At 52.0% G+C, this 19,245-nt stretch overlaps 1 long non-coding RNA gene across 1 annotated transcript; it reads left to right on the top strand.

The window, feature by feature from the left end:
• Window positions 1-3,144: 3,144 nt before the first annotated feature.
• On the top strand, window positions 3,145-18,809 carry LOC137356785 (uncharacterized). Its single transcript, XR_010971108.1, has 4 exons — window positions 3,145-3,210; window positions 5,514-5,570; window positions 7,729-8,429; window positions 18,555-18,809. It is a non-coding gene; the product is annotated as an uncharacterized lncRNA (long non-coding RNA).
• The last annotated feature ends 436 nt before the right edge of the window (window positions 18,810-19,245 follow it).

Genomic DNA, 19,245 nt, shown 5'->3' with positions numbered 1-19,245 from the left:
CAATTCCGGCCTCTTGCCCATCACCCCCCCCCCCCCCCGATTCCCATCGCTCCACCATTGGCGGCCGTGCCTTCAGCTGCCTGGGAGCTCTGGAATTCCCTCCCTAAACCTCTCCGCCTCTCTCCTCCTTTAAGACGCTCCTTAAAACCGACCTCTTTGACCGAGTTTTTGGTCGCCCGTCCCCTAATATCTCCTTACGTGGGTCGGGGTCAAATTTTTGTCTGATGATGTTCCAGTGAAGCACCTTGGGAGGCTTTACTATGTTAAAGGCGCTATATGAATGCAAGTTGGCTGCGTTGTTGAACACATTGATATATTAAGTCACACACGGGCAAGGATGCCACCAAGATGGAAGCGTCGAATTGAGGATGGAGTCAATCAGGAAATCATTGGTTTATCAACTCCAAGCTTGACGTTTAGGAGGTTGCCCAGTCAGACAGTGACCGGCTGACTCCCGATGGAGGGTGGGGGGGCGCGTGGGGGTTGGTGCGATCCTTCATTGGCGTTAACCGGCTCCATTTCCAGCGCTCGTCCGCTCCACGCAAATCGATAAAAGATCAGGCGGAGGCCACTCGGCCCCTCGGACCCGTTCCCGCCATTTTGATCGAGTCACGTGAAGACTATCCGATCTCCAGCAAGGAGAATTTTTGCTCAGGCGTCGCGGAGACCACCTGAAATTTGCCGAAATTTGTTGCTGTTTTTTTTTTTGCGGCACTGCAAAACTGTCATTTGTTCCCGCTCTCGCTCAACCATCACTTCCCCCCCCCACCACCATCTCTGGAGCCTCCTGCGGCTCAGCAACCCTCCTCTGTGTTCCTCCAAGTCTTTGGACTGGGGCTTTGAGGGGTGGCGTTCTCTCCCGCCAACACGCAAAAAAAAAAATTCACACGCCAATGAACTGCTCATGTATTCAACATTGTGAAATATCAAAGTAGGGAGGTTGTGCTTCAGTTATACAGGGTATTGGTGAGACCACATCTGGAGTACTGTGTACAGTATTGGTCTCCTTATTTAAGGAAGGATGTAAATGTGTTGGAAGCTGTTCAGAGAAGGTTTACTAGACTAATACCTGGAATGGGCGGGTTGTCTTATGAGGAAAGATTGGACAGGCTAGGCTTGTATCCACTGGGATTTAGAAGAGTAAGAGGCGACTTGATTGAAACATATAAGATCCTGAGGGGTCTTGACAGGGTGGATGTGGAAAGGATGTTTCCTCTTGTGGGAGAATCTAGAACTAGGGGTCACTGTTTAAAAATAAGGGGTTGCCCATTTAAGACAGAGATGAGGAGAAATTGTTTCTCTCAGAGGGTCGTGAGTCTTTGGAATTCTCTTCCTCAAAAGGCAGTGGAAGCAGAATCCTTGAATATTTTTAAGGCAGAGGTAGATAGATTCTCGATAAGCGAGGGGGTGAAAGGTTATCGGGGGTCGGCGGGAATGTGGAGTTGAGGTTACAATCAGATCAGCCGTGATCTTGTTGAATGGAGGAGCAGGCTCGAGGGGCCGAGTGTCCACCTCCTGCTCCGAAGACACACGTTCGTACGCTCACGGTTGTCTGCGGGATCTTACTGTGCATAAAATAAGGCTCTTCCTCGCATAGATTCCGCCATGCCCAACCATTTTCTTTCTCTGCCATCCTTCTCCCATTCTCTCCCAACAGCCTGGCGCCCACGCCCCCTCCCCCTGCCGATCCCAGCGCCTCCTCCCGTATGGTCCTCCTTCATATTGGAGCGGCGGCGCTCTTCAGCTGGATGGGGCATCGCGGGAGTGCTCAAGCCCCCGATCCCACCCATCCAGAACTAGGGGGGCCATCAATATAAGACAGTCACTGGTAAATCCAAATGGGGAAGTCAGGAGAAACGTCTTTCCCCGGAGAGTGGTGAGAATGTGGAATGTCGCTACCACGGGGATTGGTTGAGGGGAATAGCGGAGATGCATTTAAGGGGGAAGCTGGATAAACACTTGAGGGAGAAAGGAATAGAGGGATATGGGGATCGGGTGAGATGAAGAGGGGGTGGGAGGAGGCTCGTGCGGAGCAGAGACACCAGCACGGAGCAGATGGGCCGAATGGCCTGTTTCTGTGTTGCATGAAAAGTTCACACAATTGAAGGCAGCATCTCCGAATTCTATGTGAAGCTGGATCGGGCCATTCTCACCAACGCGGGGAACGATGCAGGGTTTGGAAATCCAGTCACTTCTCAGTGGAAACACAAAGTTTGTATTATGACTGCAAGTTCCTTGTGTGTATATAGATTGAATTACAGGCACTCGAGCCCGAAATCTGTCATGTTGGGACTTGTTGGGGGAACCGGTTATGTCTTCAACTGGGCTCAAAGTCACTTTTACAACCGCATCCGTTCCCTCAACTTTGCCCTTTGACCTCTACTTGGTGGTGGGGGGGGTGTCATTCGCTTCCGATTCGCAGCCTCTTCTTCCACCTTCTTCCACAGGGAAGCTGGTCGGGCCTAGTCCTTCATTGACAGCCGTGGCTCAGTGGGTCTCCCTCTCGCCTCCGAGTCAGAAGGTCGTGGGTTCGAGCCCCCCCCCCGCCCGACTCCAGGGACTCGAGCCCATAATCCAGGCCGACGCTCCCAGTGCCGGCGCTGCGGGAGTGCCGCACTGTCGGAGGTGCCGTCTTTCAGGGTGAGGCGTTAAACCCAGGCCCCATCCCCCCCCCCCACAGTCTGCCCCTCTCAGCTGGATGCAAAAGATCCCACGACCACGATTGGGGCACCCGGGGCCAATATTTATCACTCAAACCAATATCTGATTAGCTGGTCGTTTGTTTTGTTGCTCTTTGGGATCTTGCTGTGCACAAAATGGCTACCATGGTTCCCTCCGTGCCAACAGAGCCTGCACTCCAAATGTCTTGCATTGGCGGTGAAGTACTTGGGGGGACGGGGGTGGGGGAGCAGGGTGTGGTGGGAGGGGTCGTGAAAGGTACCCATCGCTGGTATTCATTGCCCAGCTCCGTTTGCCCCTCAAGGAGCTGACGGGCGGGAGGGCCTTCTCCCGAAGGGCTCACCAGCAGGCGGAGGCCGTTCAGCCCCTCGAGCCTGTCCCGCCGTTCAGTGAGAGCATGACCGATTTTGGTTAACCATTAATAGCACATGTTTATTGAACAGTCGCTGTTGTTCTGTTCCGCAGCCGTACCCCATGAAAATAAGAAGAACAAGTGTCTGCGGCTAAAGGTGTCCGTCTGCTGTACCACAAGTAAGTAACGTTTTCAGGAACTCGGACACGTGGGCGTTGGAGGATTGACCTTCTTTCCCTGGGGTATTTGCTGAGGTCCTTGGGTTCTGAGCTTCGTAGCTCTCTCTCTCTCTCTCTCTCTCAACAATAACAATATCTTGCATTTATATAGCACCTGCAATGTCCCAAGGTTCACAGAGTTATCCAATCAAATTTGACCCAGAGCCACATAAGGAGACATTAGGGGACAGGCGACCAGAAGCTCGGTCAAAGAGGTCAGTTTTAAGGAGCGTCTTAAAGGAGAGAGAGAGGCGGAGAGGGTTAGGGAGGGAATTCCAGAGCTTAGGGCCCCCCAGGCAGCTGAAGGCACTGCCGCCAATGGTGGAGCGATGGGAATCGTGGGGGGGCGGGGGGGGGGATGGGCGAGAGGATGGAATTGGAGGAGCGCAGAGATCTCGGAGGGTTGTAGGGGCTGGAGGAGGTGACAGAGATAGGGAGGGAGGAGGGATTGGAAAATGAGGATGAGAATTTTAAAATGGAGGCGTTGCTGGACTGGGAGCCAGTGTCGGTCAGCGAGCACAGGAGGCAGAGTGATGGGTGAACGGGAGTCGGTGCGAGTTAGGATATGGGGAAAGCGGAGTTTTTGGATGAGGTGAGGTTTATGGAGTCTCCAGGACACGATGGTGGGGGATTTTGGAAGGGTGTGGGTGGGAAGGGGTCGCTTGAGTGGATGATTCTTGAGTGTCAGTTAGGTAGCTTTCCCGTTGGCCATGAGGGTGGGGCTTTGTGACGGTTCGGCAGCCAATGGCACGGCACTGTGAAGTTGGACCGGTTGGGGGGGCCCAATGACAGGAGTGTGCGGGGGAGCGGGAAGGGCCGGTTGAAACCGAGGAGGGCATGCGATGAGGCCTCAGGAATATGGCCAGTCAGAGTTGGCAACTCCAATCGGGCGTTAACTGCAATTCCCTCCATGCCACTCCATATAGGTGACTCCTTCCCAGGATGGAACGTCCCTGGCTATGGGGAAGCCCCTTCCTAGGGCAGAACGGTCCAGCGGAATCAGTGTGACCCCTGACCTGTAGAAGGTTGCCTCCTGTGAACCAGCTTGCCATCGACCATTGTTATGGCAACGTGAATTGTCCACCTGCACCTTTTATCTCCAGGGGTCTCTTGATCGGGCAAGGGAAGCATCTGTGTGAATTAAATCTGTAACGTGTTGGTGCATTGAATGTCCAGTTTGGCTTTGAGATGTCGTTTTGAGGTGGAGAAGAACCTGACAGTGTAGAGGGAGTTTTACCCTGTATCTCACCCTGAACCAACTACGTGGGTTGTGATCTGTGTGAAAGGGTTATTACCCATCAGTCATTTAATTGCCTTGACTCCCAGTTCTCTCACTCTGTACAAATATCTCTGTGCTCGGAGGGAATGTGATGACAGATTCCCCAGAGTGGGGCATGAAGGTTTGATTTGTGAGCTGGGTTTTGACTCTGCCAGTGCATATTTATTACTGGCAGTGAAACTTGGTTAACTTAAATGTTGCACTGACTGACTATATTGCTGTTCAGTCCTGAATCCTTCACAAGACTGGGATGGTGTGAGTGTGCTGAAAGGGTTAAATTACGAGGACAGGTCACACAGACTGGGCTTGTATTCCCCTCGAGTGGAGAAGATTAAGGGGGTGATCTAATCGAGGGGGTTTAAGATGATTAAAGGATTCGATCGGGTCGATAGAGAGAAACTATTTCCTCTGGTGGGGGGGAGGGGGAGTCCAGAACAAGGGGGCAGAACCTTAAAATTGGAGCCAGGCCGTTCAGGGGGTGATGTTGGGAAGCACTTCTTCACACAAAGGGGAGTGGAAATCTGGAACTCTCTCCCCCCAAAAAGCTGTCGAGGCCGGGGTGGGGGGGGGGGGGGGGGGGGTGGGGAAATTCCCAAACTGAGATTGATCGATTTTTGCTGGGTTAAGGGGATTAAGAGTTCAGGAACCAAGGCGGGGAGTTGGAGTCCCGATACAGATGTGATTGAATGGTGGAACAGGATAGAGGGCCGATTGGCCTCCCCTTGGCCCTATGACGGGTGCCTAAGGGGAAAATATGCGGAGGTCAAATTTATCAAAGGCTGTGGAATAGATTTGAAAGGCGCTGATGTTTAAAGGAGAATTTGGAGCCAATTGCTGCAGACCCCCAGCCATACAGGCCAACAGTAGGGCAGCCATCTTGGCACTGAGGTACGTGCTCAGGAGAGAGGGGGATGGAGGGAAGGCAGAGGAGGGCGTGATGCAGCCCGGGCCCGGTTTGTACTAATTGTTTTTTTTCCCATTGTAGCTTTGAAACCAACCACAGAGACATCACGGTCGCGAACGAGAGGGAGAGTACAACAAGGTGGGTTTGTAATGCCGCAGTGTTGTCAGTGTTTCCCGCTGGGGGCCCTGAGCTCTGGAATTCCCTCTCTGCCTCTCTCTCCTTTAAGCTCCTTGAAAACCGACCTCTTTTCAAAGTGTTGGATTTTTGTTGGAGCCTACACACCACTGCCCCTTTGCATTCAAAATGCTTCAACTCATCACCCCCTGAAGCGCAGGGGGCTGTCAATGGAGGCAAAAGTGGTGGCCATTTTGCAGCTGGCGACAGTTTCGATGACGGCGGCCATTTTTGCAGTTGGCGGCCATTTTGAGCGCCGCCTCACTCCCGGGACGGCTCAGTGGGGATCCAGATTTCCGGCCATTACAAATCGCGGGGGGGGCGACTTCAAACTCTCGTAGCTTTTGGCCTGGCTTTTCGGGACTGATGCCCACAGGCGTGAGGGTGAACTGTGTCTGAAAGCTTCAGCTCCACGTTCCTTCGCCACCGGACTCCGCTGCCTCTGGGTGTTGGGATTCCAGTCTAAAATGGAATTCCGCAGGGACCGGAAGGGGTTTGGGTGGGGAGACCGGAGAAACAGCCCGGCTGAACATTGCTTGGGTCTGAGTCTTGAAGTACCGACAGTCGGCCTATTCAACTGGAAGGGGTAGGTAAGAAGATTCCGAGACTGGGAGAAGCTGGGATTGTTCTCCTTTAGAGCGGAGAAGGTTAAGGGGGAGATTTAATCGGGGCGTTCAAAATCAGGAAGGGTTTTGATGGAGTAAATAAGGAGAAACTGTTTCCAGTGGCAGGAGGGTCGGTAACCAGAGGGACACAGATTGAAGATAATTGGTAAACGAACCAGAGGGGGGAGAGGAGGAGGAGAATTTTTTTTTAACGCAGTGAGTTGTTGTGATCTGGAACGCGCTGCCTGAAAGGGCGGTGGAAGCAGATTCAATAGTAACTTTCAAAAGGGGGAATTGGATAAATACTGGAAGGGGAAAAATGTGCAGGGATATGGGGGGAAAGAGCAAGGGGAGGGGAGTGGGACTAATTGGATAGCTCTTTCAAAGAGCCAGCACAGGCACGATGGGCCGAATGGCCTCCTTTTTCTGTGCTGTGTGATTCGAATCCATCAGCGGGATCCCCAAGTAGGTGATTGGGAGCGGGAAGTCCTGAGTGAGTGAATTTTCTGTCGATTTTTCTGACACGCCTTCCCTTCATTGCCTGTGACGGGGAGTGTGAGTCATGAAAAGACTTTGCATTTCTGGACAGGGGCGTGCACAGGTTTTACAACCTGCAAGGTTGCATATTTGTGGACTTGTCTCGCCTTGAAGGAAATTGTATTTTGCCCTCCATTCTCGTCGTGCTTTAGGGAGTCACCTTTCAAACCACCGGCTGAACGTCCTTTTTTTCCATTGCCACTGGTCTGCACGGAGACCCCGACGCTACCCGAGCTTGTCCAACGGCACCACTTGGCTGCTCTTTTAGAAAGCGATACCTTCTCGGGATGTGGGCATCGCTGGCCAGGCCAGCATTTGTTGCCCGTCCCGAATTGACCCCTGGAGAAGGTGGCGGTGAGCCGCCTTCTCGAACCGCTGCAGTGCGTGCGGGGGGAGGCAGTGACCCAGGGACAGTGACCTCTGGCCTGTGTGTGTGTTTGAGGCGGGTTGTGCAGGGTGAAGGCATCAAGTGAAAATTGGCTCTCTTTGGATTATACACTCTCTTGACCTGCTGATGAAATGCAGTTTTTCCGGTTGAGAAGGTTTTGGCTTGAGAAGGGAGTTCCAGAATCTTCCCCGCACCCGCCACTCCTTAGATACAGACAAACAAAACTTGTGTCAACCCGCGCTGTGGTGAACACTCGCTTTTATTTTCTCGCCGAGGCCACGGGGGGGGGGGGGGGGGGGTCCCACGCAGTTGACCTTTCACCTCGGGGATTCAGGCTCTGGTGCGGCCTAGCCGCAGGCCTGAGGTGAATTGGGGCCTTCCGGCCCTGTTTATCCGAGCCGACAACTGGAGGAACAGCCCGTAATGCTGCATCGCGCGATCGTTTTCCCCCCCCACCCCCGGTAGGCCTCCTCAAAGCCGCAAATGGAATCATTTTGACGCCGTATTAATTTAAAAAAGTAAATAAATGCACATGTTATCGAGCTGTTACTCTCTCTCCAAGCTACTGTAACCTCCTCTCCTCCTGTTGCAGATGCTTCCAAAGGCAACGGTGTGTCGCAGTTGAAGCTGGGAGTTGACGTTTGCCTCCTGGCCCTCCTCTGTATCTGCTGTCACTGGTGGCTGAGGGGCATTCAGGCCTTGTAGGAGCCCTCGCTGAGGGCAAAGCCCAGCAACTGTTCAAAAACAAAAACAAAACAAAACAAATACTGATATTTATTTTAAAATTGCAAATGGGTTTCCTCGGGCTGAAAAACCCAGTGGAAGAGACATCTCCTCTCAACCATCGTCTCAAGGTCACTCAGGATTTCCGTTGCGACTATCTCTAGCCCAGGGTTCGATACCGATTTGACATTTTTCCCCACCCCCCCCCCCCCCCCCCCCACCCGGTGTGAAATGGACACTTGTTGAGGTTTTTTTTTTGGCCCATTTAGCCAATCCCGGACTCCCGGAAACAGGGATTAAGGAATTCCTTTGCGCTCTGGCCACGTGGTTGAAGTGCCCAGAGGAATGGGGATTATTTCTACCAAGGGAATCGAAGAGTCCTTGTGAGATCCGTGCGGGCAACTGTCGGACGTTCTCTGTCTCTCTGTCTCCCTTCTCTTGGCTGAGACCCTTCCCAGCAAGCCTTGTCCCGCTCTGAGGTGGCAATAGGTGGAGCCGCCCAAGCCCTTGCTTGCGTCAAGGGGCCCATCCGTATGTTTCTCCCGGAAGGCTTCACCGAATGAAAAACAGGTACTTGACTTTCTTCCCCCACCCCCCCACTTCCGCTGTGCATGACGTTGATCCTGAGAGGGACCTGGGCTCCTGATCTGATCTTATCCCGGGGATAAAAGGGTTAAATTACGAGGACAGGTCACACAGACTGGGCTTGTATTCCCTCCAGTGTAGAAGATTAAGGGGGTGATCTAATCGAGGGGGGTTTAAGATGATTAAAGGATTCGATCGGGTCGATAGAGAGAAACTATTTCCTCTGGTGGGGGGGAGGGGGAGTCCAGAACAAGGGGGCAGAACCTTAAAATTGGAGCCAGGCCGTTCAGGGGGTGATGTCAGGAAGCACTTCTTCACACAAAGGGGAGTGGGAAATCTGGAACTCTCCCCCCTCAAAAAGCTGTCGAGGCTGGGGGGAATTTCCAAACTGAGATTGATAGATTTTAGTTGGGTTAAGGGGATTAAGGATTACAGAACCAAGGCGGGGAGTAAAGATACAGATCAACCGTGATCTGATTGAATGGGAGAACAGGCTGAAAGGGGCTGAATGGCCTCCTCCTGTTCTGTTGTTGCTTTGCACGTTGTCTCCCCTCGGAATGAGGGGGGGATGCTCCGCTATTACATGGAACTCGAGTGTTACACTTGTGAGGGGAGCACGGGTACCCTGCAGTGAATCAGCATTGAGTTGCTGAGTAATCAGGACCAGATGTGATCTATGTCCTTCGAGGTAAAGACGATGCGTACACGCTCACGAAAACTGACAGGAGGACTATACACTTGACAGCTTCGCTCCAGCAGTATGATCCCAGTGACAGACCAGTACTGTACCCCAGTATTATACAGTGACAGACCTGTCCCCACCAGTACTGTACATCAGTGTTATAGAGTGACAGACCTGTCCCCACCAGTACTGTACCCCAGTGTTATACAGTGACAGACCTGTCCCCACCAGTACTGTACCCCAGTATTATACAGTGACAGACCTGTCCCCACCAGTACTGTACCCCAGTGTTATACTGTGACAGACCTGTCCCCACCAGTACTGTACCCCAGTGTTATACAGTGACAGACCTGTCCCCACCAGTACTGTACCCCAGTATTATACAGTGACAGACCTGTCCCCACCAGTACTGCACCCCAGTGTTATACAGTGACAGACCTGTCCCCACCAGTACTGTACCCCAGTGTTATACACTGACAGACCTGTCCCCACCAGTACTGTACCCCAGTATTATACAGTGACAGACCTGTCCCCACCAGTACTGTACCCCAGTGTTATACACTGACAGACCTGTCCCCACCAGTACTGTACCCCAGTATTATACAGTGACAGACCTGTCCCCACCAGTACTGTACATCAGTGTTATAGAGTGACAGACCTGTCCCCACCAGTACTGTACATCAGTGTTATACAGTGACAGACCTGTCCCCACCAGTACTGTACCCCAGTGTTATACACTGACAGACCTGTCCCCACCAGTACTGTACCCCAGTATTATACAGTGACAGACCTGTCCCCACCAGTACTGTACATCAGTGTTATAGCGTGACAGACCTGTCCCCACCAGTACTGTACCCCAGTGTTATACAGTGACAGACCTGTCCCCACCAGTACTGTACCACAGTGTTATACAGTGACAGACCTGTCCCCACCAGTACTGTACCCCAGTGTTATACAGTGACAGACCTGTCCCCACCAGTACTGTACCCCAGTGTTATACAGTGACAGACCTGTCCCCACCAGTACTGTACCCCAGTGTTATACACTGACAGACCTGTCCCCACCAGTACTGTACCTCAGTGTTATACAGTGACAGACCTGTCCCCACCAGTACTGTACCACAGTGTTATACACTGACAGACCTGTCCACACCAGTACTGTACCCCAGTGTTATAGAGTGACAGACCTGTCCCCACCAGTACTGTACCCCAGTGTTATACAGTGACAGACCTGTCCCCACCAGTACTGTACCCCAGTGTTATACACTGACAGACCTGTCCCCACCAGTACTGTACCTCAGTGTTATACAGTGACAGACCTGTCCCCACCAGTACTGTACCCCAGTGTTATACAGTGACAGACCTGTCCCCACCAGTACTGTACCTCAGTGTTATACAGTGACAGACCTGTCCCCACCAGTACTGTACCCCAGTGTTATACACTGACAGAACTGTACCCACCAGTACTGTACCTCAGTGTTATACACTGACAGACCTGTCCCCACCAGTACTGTACCCCAGTATTATACACTGACAGACCTGTCCCCACCAGTACTGTACCCCAGTGTTATACAGTGACAGACCTGTCCCCACCAGTACTGTATCCCAGTGTTATACACTGACAGACCTGTCCACACCAGTACTGTACCCCAGTGTTATACACTGACAGACCTGTCCCCACCAGTACTGTACCCCAGTATTATACACTGACAGACCTGTCCCCACCAGTACTGTACCCCAGTGTTATACAGTGACAGACCTGTCCCCACCAGTACTGTACCCCAGTATTATACAGTGACAGACCTGTCCCCACCAGTACTGCACCCCAGTGTTATACAGTGACAGACCTGTCCCCACCAGTACTGTACCCCAGTGTTATACACTGACAGACCTGTCCCCACCAGTACTGTACCCCAGTATTATACAGTGACAGACCTGTCCCCACCAGTACTGTACCCCAGTGTTATACACTGACAGACCTGTCCCCACCAGTACTGTACATCAGTGTTATACAGTGACAGACCTGTACCCACCAGTACTGTACCCCAGTGTTATACAGTGACAGACCTGTCCCCACCAGTACTGTACTCCAGTGTTATACACTGACAAACCTGTCCCCACCCGTACTGCACCACAGTATTATTCAGTGACAGACCTGTCCCCACCAGTACTGCACCACAGTATTATACAGTGACAGACCTGTCCCCACCAGTACTGTACTCCAGTGTTATACACTGACAAACCTGTCCCCACCCGTACTGCACCACAGTATTATTCAGTGACAGACCTGTCCCCACCAGTACTGCACCACAGTATTATACAGTGACAGACCTGTACCCACCAGTACTGCACCACAGTATTATACAGTGACAGACCTGTACCCACCAGTACTGTACCACAGTATTATACAGTGACAGACCTGTACCCACCAGTACTGTACCACAGTATTATACAGTGACAGACCTGTCCCCACCAGTACTGTACTCCAGTGTTATACAGTGACAGACCTGTCCCCACCAGTACTGTACCCCAGTGTTATACAGTGACAGACCTGTCCCCACCAGTACTGTACTCCAGTGTTATACAGTGACAGACCTGTCCCCACCAGTACTGTACCCCAGTGTTATACAGTGACAGACCTGTCCCCACCAGTACTGTACCCCAGTGTTATACAGTGACAGACCTGTCCCCACCAGTACTGTACCCCAGTGTTATACACTGACAGACCTGTCCCCACCAGTACTGTGGTCCAGTGTTATACAGTGATAGACCTGTCCCCACCAGTACTGTGCCCCAGTGTTATACACTGACTGACCTGTCCCCACCAGTACTGTACCCCAGCGTTATACAGTGACAGACCTGTCCCCACCAGTACTGTACCCCAGTGTTATACACTGACAGACCTGTCCTCACCAGTACTGTACCCCAGCGTTATACACTGACAGACCTGTCCTCACCAGTACTGTACCCCAGTGTTATACAGTGACAGACATGTCCTCACCAGTACTGTACCCCAGCGTTATACACTGACAGACCTGTCCCCATCAGTACTGTACCCCAGTGTTATACAGTGACAGACCTGTCCCCACCAGTACTGTACCCCAGTGTTATAAACTGACAGACCTGTCCCCACCAGTACTGTACCCCAGTGTTATACAGTGACAGACCTGTCCCCACCAGTACTGTACCCCAGTGTTATACACTGACAGACCTGTCCTCACCAGTACTGTACCCCAGCGTTATCCAGTGACAGACCTGTACCCACCAGTATTGTACCCCAGTGTTATACACTGACAGACCCGTCCCCACCAGTACTGTACCCCAGTGTTATAGAGTGACAGACCTGTCCTCACCAGTACTGTACCCCAGCGTTATCCAGTGACAGACCTGTACCCACCAGTATTGTACCCCAGTGTTCTACACTGACAGACCTGTACCCACCAGTACTGTACCCCCGTGTTATAGAGTGACAGACCTGTCCCCACCAGTACTGTACCCCAGTGTTATACAGTGACAGACCTGTCCCCACCAGTACTGTACCCCAGTGTTATACACTGACAGACCTGTCCCCACCAGTACTGTACCTCAGTGTTATACAGTGACAGACCTGTCCCCACCAGTACTGTACCTCAGTGTTATACAGTGACAGACCTGTCTCCACCAGTACTGTACCCCAGTGTTATACACTGACAGACCTGTCCCCACCAGTACTGTACCCCAGTATTATACACTGACAGACCTGTCCCCACCAGTACTGTACCCCAGTGTTATACAGTGACAGACCTGTCCCCACCAGTACTGTACCCCAGTATTATACAGTGACAGACCTGTCCCCACCAGTACTGTACCCCAGTGTTATACAGTGACAGACCTGTCCCCACCAGTACTGTACCCCAGTGTTATACAGTGACAGACCTGTCCCCACCAGTACTGTACCCCAGTGTTATACACTGACAGACCTGTCCCCACCAGTACTGTACCCCAGTATTATACAGTGACAGACCTGTCCCCACCAGTACTGTACCCCAGTGTTATACAGTGACAGACCTGTCCCCACCAGTACTGTACCCCAGTGTTATACAGTGACAGACCTGTCCCCACCAGTACTGTACCCCAGTGTTATACAGTGACAGACCTGTCCCCACCAGTACTGTACCCCAGTGTTATACACTGACAGACCTGTCCCCACCAGTACTGTGGTCCAGTGTTATACAGTGATAGACCTGTCCCCACCAGTACTGTACCCCAGCGTTATACAGTGACAGACCTGTCCCCACCAGTACTGTACCCCAGTGTTATACAGTGACAGACCTGTCCTCACCAGTACTGTACCCCAGCGTTATACACTGACAGACCTGTCCCCATCAGTACTGTACCCCAGTGTTATACAGTGACAGACCTGTCCCCACCAGTACTGTACCCCAGTGTTATAAACTGACAGACCTGTCCCCACCAGTACTGTACCCCAGTGTTATACAGTGACAGACCTGTCCCCACCAGTACTGTCACCCAGTGTTGTACACTGACAGACCTGTCTCCACCAGTACTGTACCCCAGTGTTCTACACTGACAGACCTGTACCCACCAGTACTGTACCCCAGTGTTATACACTGACAGACCTGTCCTCACCAGTACTGTACCCCAGCGTTATCCAGTGACAGACCTGTACCCACCAGTATTGTACCCCAGTGTTATACAGTGACAGACCTGTCCTCACCAGTACTGTACCCCAGCGTTATACAGTGACAGACCTGTCCTCACCAGTACTGTACCCCAGTGTTATACAGTGACAGACCGATCCTCACCAGTACTGTACCCCAGCGTTATACAGTGACAGACCTGTCCCCACCAGTACTGTACCCCAGTGTTATACACTGACAGACCTGTCCTCACCAGTACTGTACCCCAGCGTTATACAGTGACAGACTTGTCCCCACCAGTACTGTACCCCAGTGTTATACACTGACAGACCTGTCCACACCAGTACTGTACCCCAGCGTTATACAGTGACAGACCTGTCCCCACCAGTACTGTACCCCAGTGTTATACACTGACAGACCTGTACCCACCAGTACTATACCACAGTGTTATACAGTGACAGACCTGTCCTCGCCAGTACTGTACCCCAGTGTTATACAGTGACAGACCTGTCCCCACCAGTACTGTCCCCCAGTGTTATACAGTGACAGACCTGTCCCCACCAGTACTGTACCCCAGTGTTATACAGTGACAGACCTGTCCCCACCAGTACTGTACCCCAGTGTTATCCAGCGACAGACCGGTCCCCATCAGTACTGTACCCCAGTGTTATACACTGACAGACCTGTCCTCACCAGTACTGTACCCCAGTGTTATACAGTGACAGACCTGTCCCCACCAGTGCTGTACCCCAGTGTTATACAGTGACAGACCTGTCCCCACCAGTGCTGTACCCCAGTGTTATACACTGACAGACCTGTCCCCACCAGTACAGTACCCCAGTGTTATGCAGTGACAGACCTGTCCCCACCAGTACTGTACCCCAGTGTTATACAGTGACAGACCTGTCCCCACCAGTACTGTACCCCAGTGTTATACACTGACAGACCTGTCCCCACCAGTGCCGTACCCCAGTGTTATACACTGACAGACCTGTCCCCACCAGTGCTGTACCCCAGTGTTATACAGTGACAGACCTGTCCCCACCAGGACAGTACCCCAGTGTTATACAGTGACAGACCTGTCCCCACCAGTACTGTACCCCAGTGTTATACACTGACAGAACCTGTCCCCACCAGTACAGTACCCCAGTGTTATACAGTGACAGACCTGTCCCCACCAGTACTGTACCCCAGTGTTATACAGTGACAGACCTGTCCCCACCAGTACAGTACCCCAGGGTTATACAGTGACAGACCTGTCCCCACCAGTACTGTACCCCAGTGTTATACAGTGACAGACCTGTCCCCACCAGTACAGTACCCCAGGGTTATACAGTGACAGACCTGTCCCCACCAGTACTGTACCCCAGTGTTATACAGTGACAGACCTGTCGTCACCAGTACAGTACCCCAGTGTTATACAGTGACAGACCTGTCCCCACCAGTACAGTACCCCAGTGTGATACACTGACAGACCTGTCCCCACCAGTACTGTACCCCAGGGTTATACAGTGACAGACCTGTCCCCACCAGTACTGTACCCCAGTGTTATACACTGACAGAACTATCCCCACCAGTACTGTACCCCAGTGTTATACACTGACAGACCTGTCCCCACCAGTACTGTACCCCAGTGTTATACAGTGACAGACCTGTCCCCACCAGTACTGTACCCCAGTGTTATACACTGACAGACCTGTCCCCACCAGTACTGTGGTCCAGTGTTATACAGTGATAGACCTGTCCCCACCAGTACTGTACCCCAGTGTTATACACTGACAGACCTGTCCCCACCAGTACTGTACCCCAGCGTTATACAGTGACAGACCTGTCCCCACCAGTACTGTACCCCAGTGTTATACACTGACAGACCTGTCCTCACCAGTACTGTACCCCAGCGTTATACACTGACAGACCTGTTCTCACCAGTACTGTACCCCAGTGTTATACAGTGACAGACCTGTCCTCACCAGTACTGTACCCCAGCGTTATACACTGACAGACCTGTCCCCATCAGTACTGTACCCCAGTGTTATACAGTGACAGACCTGTCCCCACCAGTACTGTACCCCAGTGTTATACAGTGACAGACCTGTCCCCACCAGTACTGTACCCCAGTGTTATACAGTGACAGACCTGTCCCCACCAGTACTGTCACCCAGTGTTATACACTGACAGACCTGTCTCCACCAGTACTGTACCCCAGTGTTATACAGCGACAGACCTGTCCCCACCAGTACTGTACCCCAGTGTTATACACTGACAGACCTGTACCCACCAGTCCTGTACCCCAGTGTTATACACTGACAGACCTGTCCTCACCAGTACTGTACCCCAGCGTTATCCAGTGACAGACCTGTACCCACCAGTACTGTACCCCAGTGTTCTACATTGACAGACCTGTACCCACCAGTACTGTACCCCAGTGTTATACAGTGACAGACCTGTCCTCACCAGTACTGTACCCCAGCGTTATACAGTGACAGACCTGTCCTCACCAGTACTGTACCCCAGTGTTATACAGTGACAGACCTATCCTCACCAGTACTGTACCCCAGCGTTATACAGTGACAGACCTGTCCCCACCAGTACTGTACCCCAGTGTTATACACTGACAGACCTGTCCTCACCAGTACTGTACCCCAGTGTTATCCAGCGACAGACCTGTCCCCACCAGTACTGTCCCCCAGTGTTATCCAGTGACAGACCTGTCCCCACCAGTACTGTACCCCAGTGTTATCCAGCGACAGACCGGTCCCCATCAGTACTGTACCCCAGTGTTATACAGTGACAGACCTGTCCTCACCAGTACTGTACCCCAGTGTTATACAGTGACAGACCTGTCCCCACCAGTGCTGTACCCCAGTGTTATACACTGACAGACCTGTCCCCACCAGTACAGTACCCCAGTGTTATGCAGTGACAGTCCTGTCCCCACCAGTACTGTACCCCAGTGTTATACACTGACAGACCTGTCCCCACCAGTACTGTACCCCAGTGTTATACAGTGACAGACCTGTCCCCACCAGTACCGTACCCCAGTGTTATACACTGACAGACCTGTCCCCACCAGTGCTGTACCCCAGTGTTATACAGTGACAGACCTGTCCCCACCAGTACAGTACCCCAGTGTTATACAGTGACAGACCTGTCCCCACCAGTACTGTACCCCAGGGTTATACAGTGACAGACCTGTCCCCACCAGTACAGTACCCCAGTGTTATACAGTGACAGACCTGTCCCCACCAGTACAGTACCCCAGGGTTATACAGTGACAGACCTGTCCCCACCAGTGCAGTACCCCAGGGTTATACAGTGACAGACCTGTCCCCACCAGTACTGTACCCCAGTGTTATACACTGACAGACCTGTCCCCACCAATACTGTACCCCAGGGTTATACAGTGACAGACCTGTCCCCACCAGTACTGTACCCCAGTGTTATACACTGACAGACCTGTCCCCACCAATACTGTACCCCAGGGTTATACAGTGACAGACCTGTCCCCATCAGTACTGTACCCCAGTGTTATACACTGACAGACCTGTCCCCACCAATACTGTACCCCAGGGTTATACAGTGACAGACCTGTCCCCACCAGTACAGTACCCCAGTGTTATACAGTGACAGACCTGTCCCCACCAGTACAGTACCCCAGGGTTATACAGTGACAGACCTGTCCCCACCAGTGCAGTACCCCAGGGTTATACAGTGACAGACCTGTCCCCACCAGTACTGTACCCCAGTGTTATACACTGACAGACCTGTCCCCACCAATACTGTACCCCAGGGTTATACAGTGACAGACCTGTCCCCACCAGTACAGTACCCCAGGGTTATACACTGACAGACCTGTCCCCACCAGTACTGTACCCCAGTGTTATACACTGACAGACCTGTCCCCACCAGTACAGTACCCCAGGGTTATACACTGACAGACCTGTCCCCACCAGTACTGTACCCCAGGGTTATACAGCAAATACCTTTACGAGACAGAGAATGTGTTTGAAAGGACATCATCCAGAATTGTAGCTCTGGGTGTTTTTAACACTTCCAGTGTATGTCGTCTGCAGTCTTCACACGGCCGTTTTTGACAAAGGCCTATTGTAATTTGTTAGCATGCTAAAGAGCATCACTGAGCTCTATAGCTTTTATCCAGCTGCTTATATTGTCAGTTGAAATCATTCCCGCCGCTGGGAGCAGGGATCATTGTTCCGCCTGAATGAGCCGAAAATAGGTTTCTATTTTAAAATTCTCTTTTCTCCCGCATTGTCTGTCAGAAAGATGATAGTTGTAACCTCTCAGTTCTGCTATCAGGAAAGACTGAACAGGCCGGGGGCTCTTTTTTCAAGGATAGAGAAGGCTGAGGGGTGACCTGATTGAGGGCTTTAAAATGATGAAAGGGTTTCGATGGGGTAGGCGTCGAGATGTTTCCACTTGTGGGGGTGGAGACCGGATCTAGGGGGCCATCAATATCAGACAGTCAGTAATAAATCCAAGGGGGAATTCAGGAGAAACTTCTTTCCCCGGAGAGTGGTGAGAATGTGGAACTGTCTACCACAGGGAGTGGTTGAGGGGAATAGCAGAGATACATTTAAGGGGAAGCTGGATAAACACATGAGGGAGAAAGGAATCGAATTATATGGGGATAGGGTGAGATGGAGAGGGGGGAGTGGGAGGAGGCTCTTGTGGGATAGAAACACTGGCACGGAGCAGATGGGCCGAATGGCCTGTTCCTGTGCTTTCATTTTCGATGCAAACTAATTCTGCCTTTCTGTTGTTCCTCCAGGACTTTTCCCACGTGAACCGGGGGAGGGGGAGGGCCCCGTCGCCAGAGGGGAGCTCTTTCTGGACTGCACTTGCTGATTTTTCTTTCACGTCTTTCCCCCCCCCCGGCGACGATTCTGAATCCTTTTTCTTCCGGTCGAACCCGTGAAAGGCGCTCGTCTGCCGTGAAGCTGATTTGACTACTGCCAGAGATGGAATGTGTTTACATTAATGATTTTTGTACATTTTAAGGATTTTTTTTTTTTAAATTTCCAATAAAGCACCAAAGAGATTCTGAGATGTGCTCTGTTGACCTGTACTGCTAAGCATCCTTTCAATCGGGTAGTTGAATGGAGTGAGGCGGGCTGATAGTAATTACCTTTCTCTCTCCCTCTCTTTGGCTATCCGCCCGATTGCCTCCTGATTTGCCGAGTGTGGACACGAGGGATCTCCCGCTGTGGATCTTAGAGAGCAGGTTGATGTGCCTGGTCTCCTGGTCCGGGGATCCTGGCCCGAAGGGTCATCCCTCATTTTCTGCCTCTGGGGAGGTAGCCGTGCCTTCCATGTTGTGTGTAGATTCGACTGAGCGAGGTACACTGTCTGTGTGTGTGTGTGTCTCTCACTCCCTCTCTCTGTCTCCCTCTCTGTCTCTCTCCGTCTCTCTGTCTCTCTCTCTCTCATTGTGTCTCTTTCTCTGTATGTGTCGCTCTGTG

Source organism: Heterodontus francisci, chromosome 46 (genome assembly GCF_036365525.1).
Source record: "Heterodontus francisci isolate sHetFra1 chromosome 46, sHetFra1.hap1, whole genome shotgun sequence".
NCBI lineage: Eukaryota > Metazoa > Chordata > Chondrichthyes > Heterodontiformes > Heterodontidae > Heterodontus > Heterodontus francisci.
The sequence above is the reverse complement of the archived record's forward strand: the minus strand, read 5'-3'. Positions and strand labels throughout refer to the sequence as shown.